The sequence below is a fragment of the Grammomys surdaster genome, unplaced genomic scaffold (genome assembly GCF_004785775.1).
Source record: "Grammomys surdaster isolate TR1022 unplaced genomic scaffold, NIH_TR_1.0 185, whole genome shotgun sequence".
Taxonomy (NCBI): domain Eukaryota; kingdom Metazoa; phylum Chordata; class Mammalia; order Rodentia; family Muridae; genus Grammomys; species Grammomys surdaster.
In genome coordinates this window covers 15045167-15054658 of record NW_021604630.1, presented here as the reverse complement: position 1 = coordinate 15054658, position 9492 = coordinate 15045167, and positions in this window count along the sequence as shown.

The following is a 9492-nucleotide window of genomic DNA, read 5'->3' as shown; positions in this document are numbered from 1 at the left end:
CCAGTAGTTTTAGGCTAACTAGTCTCTAGTTTGTGATCACCAAAGAAACCCATCTCATGGACTGGGTCTAAAGAGTAAGTTTTAATTCAACCTTCTGTTTTTAGAGAAAATGCATTTTACTGCCAATTGGTATCTGAGCTACTATTAAAAGGATGACAAAAGCCTTCATTCTTGTATTTAGCCTAGAATTTCCAATTCAATTATATTTATAAGCAGTGATTAGTTACAATCAGGGTTAACATCTTTAATAATGGAGTATAAATTCTTCAGATGATAAAGAAGCTAATGTTTCATGGACTGGAACACTGCAAGTTAAATAAATATGAGGCTGGGGTAGATAAAGTACAGCTCATGAAAGTTACAATTCATCTTCTCTAGAACCCTAGTCACTGTTCTGTTTTCTTTGTCCTCAAAATTAAGGACTATGTAGCAAATGTAAGGCATTTAACAACCACACTCCACTGCAACTTGTCCTGATAATTTTAAATGAGAATTGCTCCAGAGTATATCTGACTCCCTATCCAAACACCTTACCAAACCATTTCTTTTCAAGGTACATATTGTATCACATCCTAATCTAATTTTTACCTCAAATGTTCATGGTGTTTATCAACAATAGAATAGAACAATCAAAACAACAATAGGTCCACCTAAAGCCACCTACTGTACCATGCCTTGGCCTCTCTAAATATTCTTCATTTTCATCACTTTGTGTGTGTGTGTGTGTGTTTCCCTACTTCCTCTCCTATCTGGGTCCACTCTCTTTCTGTCTTTCATTACACAAGAACAGGCTTCTAAGAGATAGCAACCCAACAACAAAGTGGATCCAGATGGGAGGGGAAGTAGTGTGTGTGTCTGTGTGTCTGTGTGTGTCTGTGTGTGTGTCTGTGTGTGTGTCTGTGTGTGTGTCTGTGTGTGTGTCTGTGTGTGTGTCTGTGTGCATGTGTATTATTCAATATATATAGGTATTAACCTAAATATTCCTGCATTCATTCTTGATTTGTTTCTATCACTTGAAACATTATTACTCATCCGTTACTCTGAATGTGTGTGTGTGTGTGTGTGTGTGTGTGTGTGTGTGTGTGTGTGTGTGTATGCTCATGAATGAATGTGTATGATGTGCATGTGTCTGTCTAGGTGTGTATTTGTGTGTGTGTATATGAATGTGTGATGTTAACCCAGGTCTCTGGAGAATCCTTATAAACTACCATCACCATCTCCCTTCTTGACTTCATTGGATATCATTGGATGTCTTCTAGGCCTTCATTGTTTCCTTGCAACCTATTTTCTACAAAGAAGGTTAAAATCATTTTTCTAAACTATGAGCTTCCATCTTTCTTATCCAGGGTAAATCTGTACATGGATAATATGATTGTGCGTTTGTCAGCTATCCAGCTTTATGTCTTGTCATCATAGCTTCTTCTTAGGCCAAATACTCCTCCCTTCATCCTTGACCTGTTTCCATCACTTAAACATTACTCATCCAGGTCTTCGCTGCCTCCAATCAGGTTTCCTCCCCAAAGGTGCTGTTGGTAATTTACTCATGCCCCTTATGCCCTACCAAATAATGACTAGTGTCTATTCTATTCTATTTTTTCTTTATAACTTGAATATATCTGAAACTGTAACAAATTTATCATCTTGTTTTTTGTCTCTCTGTCTAAAAAGACAATTTCTGGAAAGAATGAAAGATTGTACTTTAATTTTCTATTTATTCTCAATACCGAGAAAATACTTGGTATGTGTCTCATTAAATATTTATTGGAATGGATGAATGAATAGTCATTGTCAGAAACCTTGAAGCATGCTGCTTTGATAGCATAATTACAGAATTGCCTCATCATCATTAAGTTGGATATAGCAAGTTAAAGACAGCCCCATTTGAAGGAAATGTATTTCATATGTAATGCGAGTAGATTAACATAATGCTCCATGAGAGAAATTACCAAAGGAATGCTCCAAATTTCGCTCTCGTGTTAGAGAAATCTGTGATTTTAAATTGTTTGACAAGTTGCTTGACATAACAGTCACGAGTACTTTAAAAACCTACCTGAGCATTTTCTCTCATTACATTTTAATCACCCAGAAGGGGATATATTTTTAAGTAATTTGTGCTCAATTCATTTTAAGAAATGAATTAAGATTTTTATTTAAAGAATCCACCCATTCTTCCCTAAATTGGCTGACTACATTCTCCAACTGGTCAATCAGTCGAGTGAATCCTCAGGCAGAATATTCTAGTAGAACACAGGACTAGGCATCAAAAGGCTGGCTCTGGCTCACATTATCTATGAGAATCCACACAAAACAGGGCAGAGAATAGTGATCAGAACCACATGGCTCAATAAACATTTGCTGCTTAGTTTCAGTAATGAATTACTTTTAAGTACCAGGTGTCAAAGTATTTTTATGAATAGTGTCTAATTGGATTGTTTCTCCCTCTATTGGGCATAACTTTGTCCCAGGTATATTTTAAATCTTTAAATCCTTACCCCAGCCAGTTCTACAGTCATCATCTTCATGTGGATGAGCACGTGGGAGGAAAGCAGGATCACATGCTGAGATCCTTTTGTCAAGCTCGCAGTTGGGGCAGTCTATCCACCGATTCTGGAATTTCACTCTGACATTATCTTGCTGCCAAAACTTGGACTTAGAAGACTTTCTACACAGTTTTGTCTTTTGGGTTCTCATTAAAATGAGTCACACATGTGAGGCCCAGCTTAGTGCCCAGCTCATGGTAGAGACCCTTAAATATTAATGCTTTTGCTTCTTCTGGTATACAGCCCTGCTCTTTTGAGCTTATTCCTCAAAAAATAGATTTTCTTTCCACAGGCACTTTAGGTCCCAGTGGATCATTCCACTGAGTACAGGTTTGGAACAAAATGGACGAGTGGGTGTTAGGAAGAATAAATGCTACCATTTTTATAACCATTTCTGGCAACCAGGAGCTGTACCATACTCCAAATAAACTCATTACAAAAGCTCAGATTCTGCTTGTTAAGCTTTTTTTTTTTTTTAACTAAGCCTTTTAGGATCATCTGATAAATATCTTTATACTATCCTTATACTTTTGTCTACCACATGGGCTTGATTATCCTGGTACAGAAATTTCGGGCCTCACTCACCCACCGCCTTTCTCCTCACTAAACAACTTACATGATTAGCAAAAGATAGACTCATTCCTAATTCTTATTTTTAAACAAAAACGGCTTCACATCTTCCTTCCTTCTGAGTTAAACAAACATGTGTTTCTCACTGTCTGTACCGGAAGGCATGTCTTTACCTGTGTTTTGATCATGTTTAACCAAACATCCCTAGACTATGACACCTTTGACTCAGCTACTCCAAAGCACCGAAAGGAAACAAATCTCTCCTTACTTGGAGGGATGAGATAGCAGGATTTTCCTTATTCTGAACTGAAGTAACCTTTGAAAGATTAGACCTTATCTTTTAACTGAGAGAAATAATAGTTGTTTTCTATTTATGGTTAATAAAGAAGAAAAAATGACGATCGTGGCATCACCCTCCAGAAGGCATGACAATTTGCAGCATTCATAAAGATTTCTTCCTAAATGGATCTGGAAGTGATTCAAGAGTCCCATGTAGAAATTAAATATTAAACTCTTTGATTTAATACCATTTCTACCTAAATTGTAACTGTTAACCACAACTAGACAGTGACTCTAGTTTTTCCTAAGCAGTTACTGAGTGATACCTAGACACCTAGGTATTTTATACTAATTTTATACTATTTTATACCTAAGCATTTTATACTAACCATTCAAAAGAACTTTCAGAGTCCTCACTGAAACCGCATCAATTAGGAATGAATACAAGCCCTGCCACAGTAGCCCATTGTAAGTGGCACAGATATATCTATAGTCCTGGATACATACCTGCAGTTTCTATTTTATCACAAAGTTCTAAATTCTGACATGGTAATCAAATGTAAGCCTTGTAATGTAACATTTTTACCTAGAATGACACTGTTGGATCTGCCATATCTGCCCCGCTCTCTCTCAGTTGCATAAAATGTAGAAAATGTTTGGTGTCTTGTTTTTTTCCTCTCACTGAACAGTTTTCTTCCTTTATAAAAATGCTAGACTGCATTTCTCCTCTGAATGCCCTACTATTTTAATTAGCAAACTATAGTAATTTTTTCCTGCCCCATCTTCCTATCTTATTTGAGCTGTAATGGCTGGTTTGATGCTGTTGTCGCAGGGATGATATTTGGTTCTGCCCTGTCACAAGGAGAGTTCTTTGTCTCCATGTGAAAGCCACCTCCATTCTTCTTTATGCTCATAAGTAAGCCAATTAAGAAGCAAGATGAATAAACTCTCACTAACTGAAGGAAAGAAAACTGCAAACTGCTTACTTAAGCTGCACCAACAAAGGAAACGGGGAGAAACTCCTGATTACTCCAGAAGGTGGGGTGACATTGGAACAATTGGCAGGAATCCCTGAGAGTGTAAATACTCTAATTTTGTACCTGGCCCAAATATGTCAGAAGCGATCTACCTTTCACACTTGAAGCACCACTCTGTCTAACTGTGGAATGGAGTGGGTTGCATTTGAAGTCAAGTTTTTAAATAAAACTTTCTAAAACTCCTTAAGGCTCTGCCTTCTCACAGTACGTGGTTGCCGACTTCTTTTTTCTATGAACTTCTTTGCTGAGTATATGTTAAGAAAAATAGACTCATTTTTTTTCCTAAAGTGTCTTTGGTTCAGGTTTAAGTTGATAAGGATTAGGTCAGGCCAATTTTCTTCTCCTTACCTGGAAGTCTTGAAATAGGAATGGATCTGTGACATCATCTTTCTACAGACAACTTCCATGTACGTTCACTCTATCAGAACTATAAAATGCTAAAAGAAAAGTATGTGTAGAATCAAGCAGTTGTTGCACATGGTGTTTTCAAATTCTCACTATGCTGGTATAGCTCATTGTCCTTACATTTAGATTTGTTGGGCTTTCGTTTCTAAAACCTGCATCAGAGATTAGCAAGAATGCGTGGGAGATCTATCCTCATTCCCTCTGAATGTATTGGTATATATCCAGACATAAGACAATTCCATTGAACTCAATATAGCAGTATTTTTTTTATACCACTGAATTTCTTCACATACACATTTTTGCACTTTTAATTCATTAAATTATTGCATTCTTTTAATCTGTTTTATATCATGTTTATCCTTCAGTATGCTCTTATGAATATCATTATAGGCCATTTCATGTATATATTGTCTTTGGAATACCATCTATTTGGAAGATAATGTTAGGTAAACTCTACATTTCAAATACTGCAAGAAGAAAGTAGCAGCCCCTATTATCAAAAAAATATTTAATAATTGATATGTACATGACTCTACAAATTATTGCATGCTTGCATAGTATAATAGAAAAATAAACTATGCTGTATCATTTAAGATTACTGTTTCATAGAATCATAAAATATTTCTATGTCCCAATGCTTTTTGCTCTAAGATGTCCAGAATATATTCTCTTTCAACTAAATCAACAATGCTATGATATTTACCAATATCCAAAAATATCTGCTACTGCAATAGATAGTTAAAAATCTTGACATATTAGATCCCCTAAAACAGAATTAATTTTACCTTAAATTCTCTGATTCATCAGAACTTCATAACCTCTCTGTCTTTTCATCCTTTACCCAAGCCCCAAGATTGATATAAAAGGACTTCTTATGGTACCGTGTAGAATCTAGAATTCTTGCATCTATAAGGGGGCTCAGGCCTGAGGCTTCTCCAGGCTCTCCCTATGGCTAACCAGATCACTAGGCAAAGATACTGTTGTTGCAAGCATTGTTCCTACAGGTGCAGCTCACCAGAAGCCATGAATTTGGGTAAGTGTTCCATTTAGTTTTGTAAGGTAAGGTTTCCTTAGGACATCTGTCTTGTCCAATATGTAGTATCTGTTGCACCCATAATAGGCAAATTATGTAACATTTTAGAGAGCTTCCAATGCTGTCAACAGAAGAAGAAAAGGAAGAATTAAGGCAGTGTGGACTTCAAGGTAAATTTATTACAATACTTAATAAGTGATTGGGGGATACCACAATGTGAAGAGGGCATTTTTAAGAGTTCTTCTCAATTATCATTATCAGCAAAGGGGTGGGGGAGGCATTACCTGAACAGCTTAGTACAGGTAAGTTCTTAAATGTTTATCAGTCTCTAGTATAGAACTGATTTTCTAATATACTACTACAGGAGAACCAGGAATCCATAGCCAATATGCATACATTACTGTTTCAGAAAAAGAATTTCTATTGATCATAGCTGAGCATATCACTCATATTCAGGAGTGAGTTCTCACTAGAGAAAAAGTTAAGGTGTTGGTTTGACCTCAAAAATCTGAGAATTAACACATTCTTTCAGTAAGCACACACTTTAAAAGTAGGATGTACCCAAATGGATTCAGTCACTCATTTGTTTGATTTGCTGCATTCTCCTAACATACCACACCATGCACACACACACACACACACACACACACACACACACACACACAAACATCCTTATGTATTTAAAAATTGAGTGATCACATTTTTTTTCTCCATTTTGAACGCCAGTTTTGATGATGGAGTCAATTCCCACAAGAACTCTTTGGATCCTCAATTTCCTTCCTATTAAAGATACACTTATCTGCTTTCATTGTAAAATGATTAAAGCATATATAATATATACATATATTTAAAGGAATTATATTTAGCCCCGAGGAATGAAGTGAAAATTACAGTTAATAGAAATAGAAGTGGAAATAAGACTATTAGAAAATACATTTTCAGGAGGCCTTCAACATTGCTTTGATAGAACAGGATGAACCCTCCCTTGGGGTCTAGATTTTTGAAACAGACCAACTCACTGTGTCCTGGAAAGGCTGCCAAGGACATCTTAAAGAAAGGATATGGGTTTGGCATGGTCAAAACAGATCCAAGAACCAAGTAGAGCAGTGAGATTTTCTACTTCAGCCCATGTTTCTACTGATACAGGAAAAGTCATCTGATATCCTAGAGACTAAGTATAAGATCTGTAATTATGGACCTAGCTTCACTCAAAAAACGAAACACAGAATCTTAGGACATAAATTTCTTGAGAGAATAAGTTGACTGAATGGTTGAAACCAGCTCTTGATACCACATTATACCAAACATAAGGAAGATGAACACGAAACTAAATTTGTCTGTTCAAACGAATTTTATGTCAACGTGTCAAAGCGAGTCATCTGAAAGGCACGCCAATTGTGGAAATGCCTCCATAATTTTGGGTTGTAGGCAAGCCTATAGGGCATTTTCTTAACGGATAATTGATGTGGAAGAGCCGAGTTCCTTGTGGGTAAAGTCATCCCTGAGCTGGTAGTCCTGGGTTCTATAAAATAGCAGGCTGAGCAACCAACACATGGGGACCACGCCAGTAAGCAGCACCCTTCCACAACCTCTGCATCAGCTCCTGTTTCTAGGTTTTAACCCTGTTCCAATTCTTGTCCTGATTTCCTTCAGTAATGATCTATGAATTTGGAAGCATAAGCCAAATAAACTCAGTCCTCCCTAACTTGCTTATGGTCATGGTATTTCATCATAGCAATAGTAACCCAAATGGAGATGGCCTTCTAGAAATGGAATTGTTTTAAACTTAGTAGTAATATTGACATAGATTCTTCTGGCTTGACTGTATTTGCCTTAAAGGTAGTCAAAACTCAGCCAAATCCAAACTGCTTCAGAATAATTTTGCTCTGGATTACAAGGCTGAAGACTTCTAACTTTATACCTGTGTGAACTGAGTTTGGAGGCTCTATCTACCAGAAAGTTAATCAGAAGTTTGAAATGTCAATAAACCTTGCATAGACAGCTGACAGAGGCACGTACTTTGGCATCACAGCTAAAATTAAGCTATATTGTAGAATTTTCCTGTCAGCCAAAGTAAATAATACTGGTTTAATTGAAGTGAATTATGTACAGGCCCTGAAACCAGGAACAAAATTGAACCTGTTAGCTTTAATAGACTGAAAGAACGCTAATAAGGAGGTCACAAGGTTGGGTTGGGATTTGAACTGGATGCTTAATGTGTTTTTGAGTTGCACACCAGTTGTCTCTGGAAGTGAAATAAACCTATTAGGTTTGGGTCTTAAAAGTCCATGAAATTTCAAGTGTGAATTTTGTATTCTTCAAAAAAAAAATGTAATTCTTCCCACACTGAAATCTAGATCTTATAGTTCATTCCAAAGAAAGGTCCTTGAATGTCGCGCGCACCCACCTCACCAGCAAGGAAGACACGGCAACAACAGGATTCTTCTGCAGATCTTTATTTCAGCTATAGCTCTTGCAAAGGACCCTGAGCGAGTAAGCAGCGTGACCTATATACTCTAACAGTCAGCGTGTAAGTATGTGATTGGAGCACAAGGCAATGCTTCATTAGCATAAGAAAAATGGTGTGAACCAAGCAGCCAGCACATGTGCAACAGGCTCGTTTACTCAAACGGCCTGACCAGCCGGTGCCATCTTGTAAAGGCGAATCATGAAGGCCTCCTACACTTGAAGGCAAACCTGGAAACTGTCATGTTCATGCCACACTTCAGTTAAGTTCTGCAGAGTTAATTTAAATACGCTCCACAGCAACTTGTTAATGATCTGACACCCCAGTTTGTACATCAAGTCCCGAATGTCCTACTCCACTTTTTCATGACCTCTTGTTTTATAAACCTTCATATTGCAGTAAAACCATTGATTTTGCATAGGTATAAAATAAATTCATCATATCTCAAACAACAAGAACAACAACAAATACATTTCTAAAAACACATGCTTTCTTGAATGAAGTTTCGATTAGAGGTATAAACAACCTGAGTTGCTTATTTCTTTCATTTTAATGTATTTTTGGTTATTTGACTAAGAAAAACTCAATAAGATAGTCTGATTCAATGCAGTGTGAAGTGATTTTTTAACACACACTGAGAAGATCTGTCAGGGGTTGGAACTTCAACAAGAGAACATATAAGAAGTCCTTGAGAAAAGAGAGTGTGTATGGTCATCAACAGATAATCTCTGTAGGGGCTATAGCTGTGTCTACAAATGTAGCTCTTTGAGTCATTCTGAGCCCTGCATTCTCCTTCTGCTGCCTCAGTGCTTTACAGTTTCTTCTCAAGTCCAGTCATGAGCTCTAAAAAAACAGAATGAAAGCACCTTTTATTTATTACTCTGATTTAGGAAATACTGCAAATCAGTAGTACAGTAGTACAGTAAATATAAAAGGCATTTTTCTACCTCTTGAAGTTTTCACTGCCTGAAGTCTAGGGGAAGCATTTTCCTACAGTATCAGGCTAGTGATTTACCTCCTCTACTCTACAAACAAGACATGTTACTTCTGGGTACAGAATATAATCTAGTCATCTGAGTCTTTACAGCTTGCAAGAAATACAACTCTATATCTTGAGTCACTGAGTCTTGTTAGATTAAAAGTTTTGACATTCTCTCATCT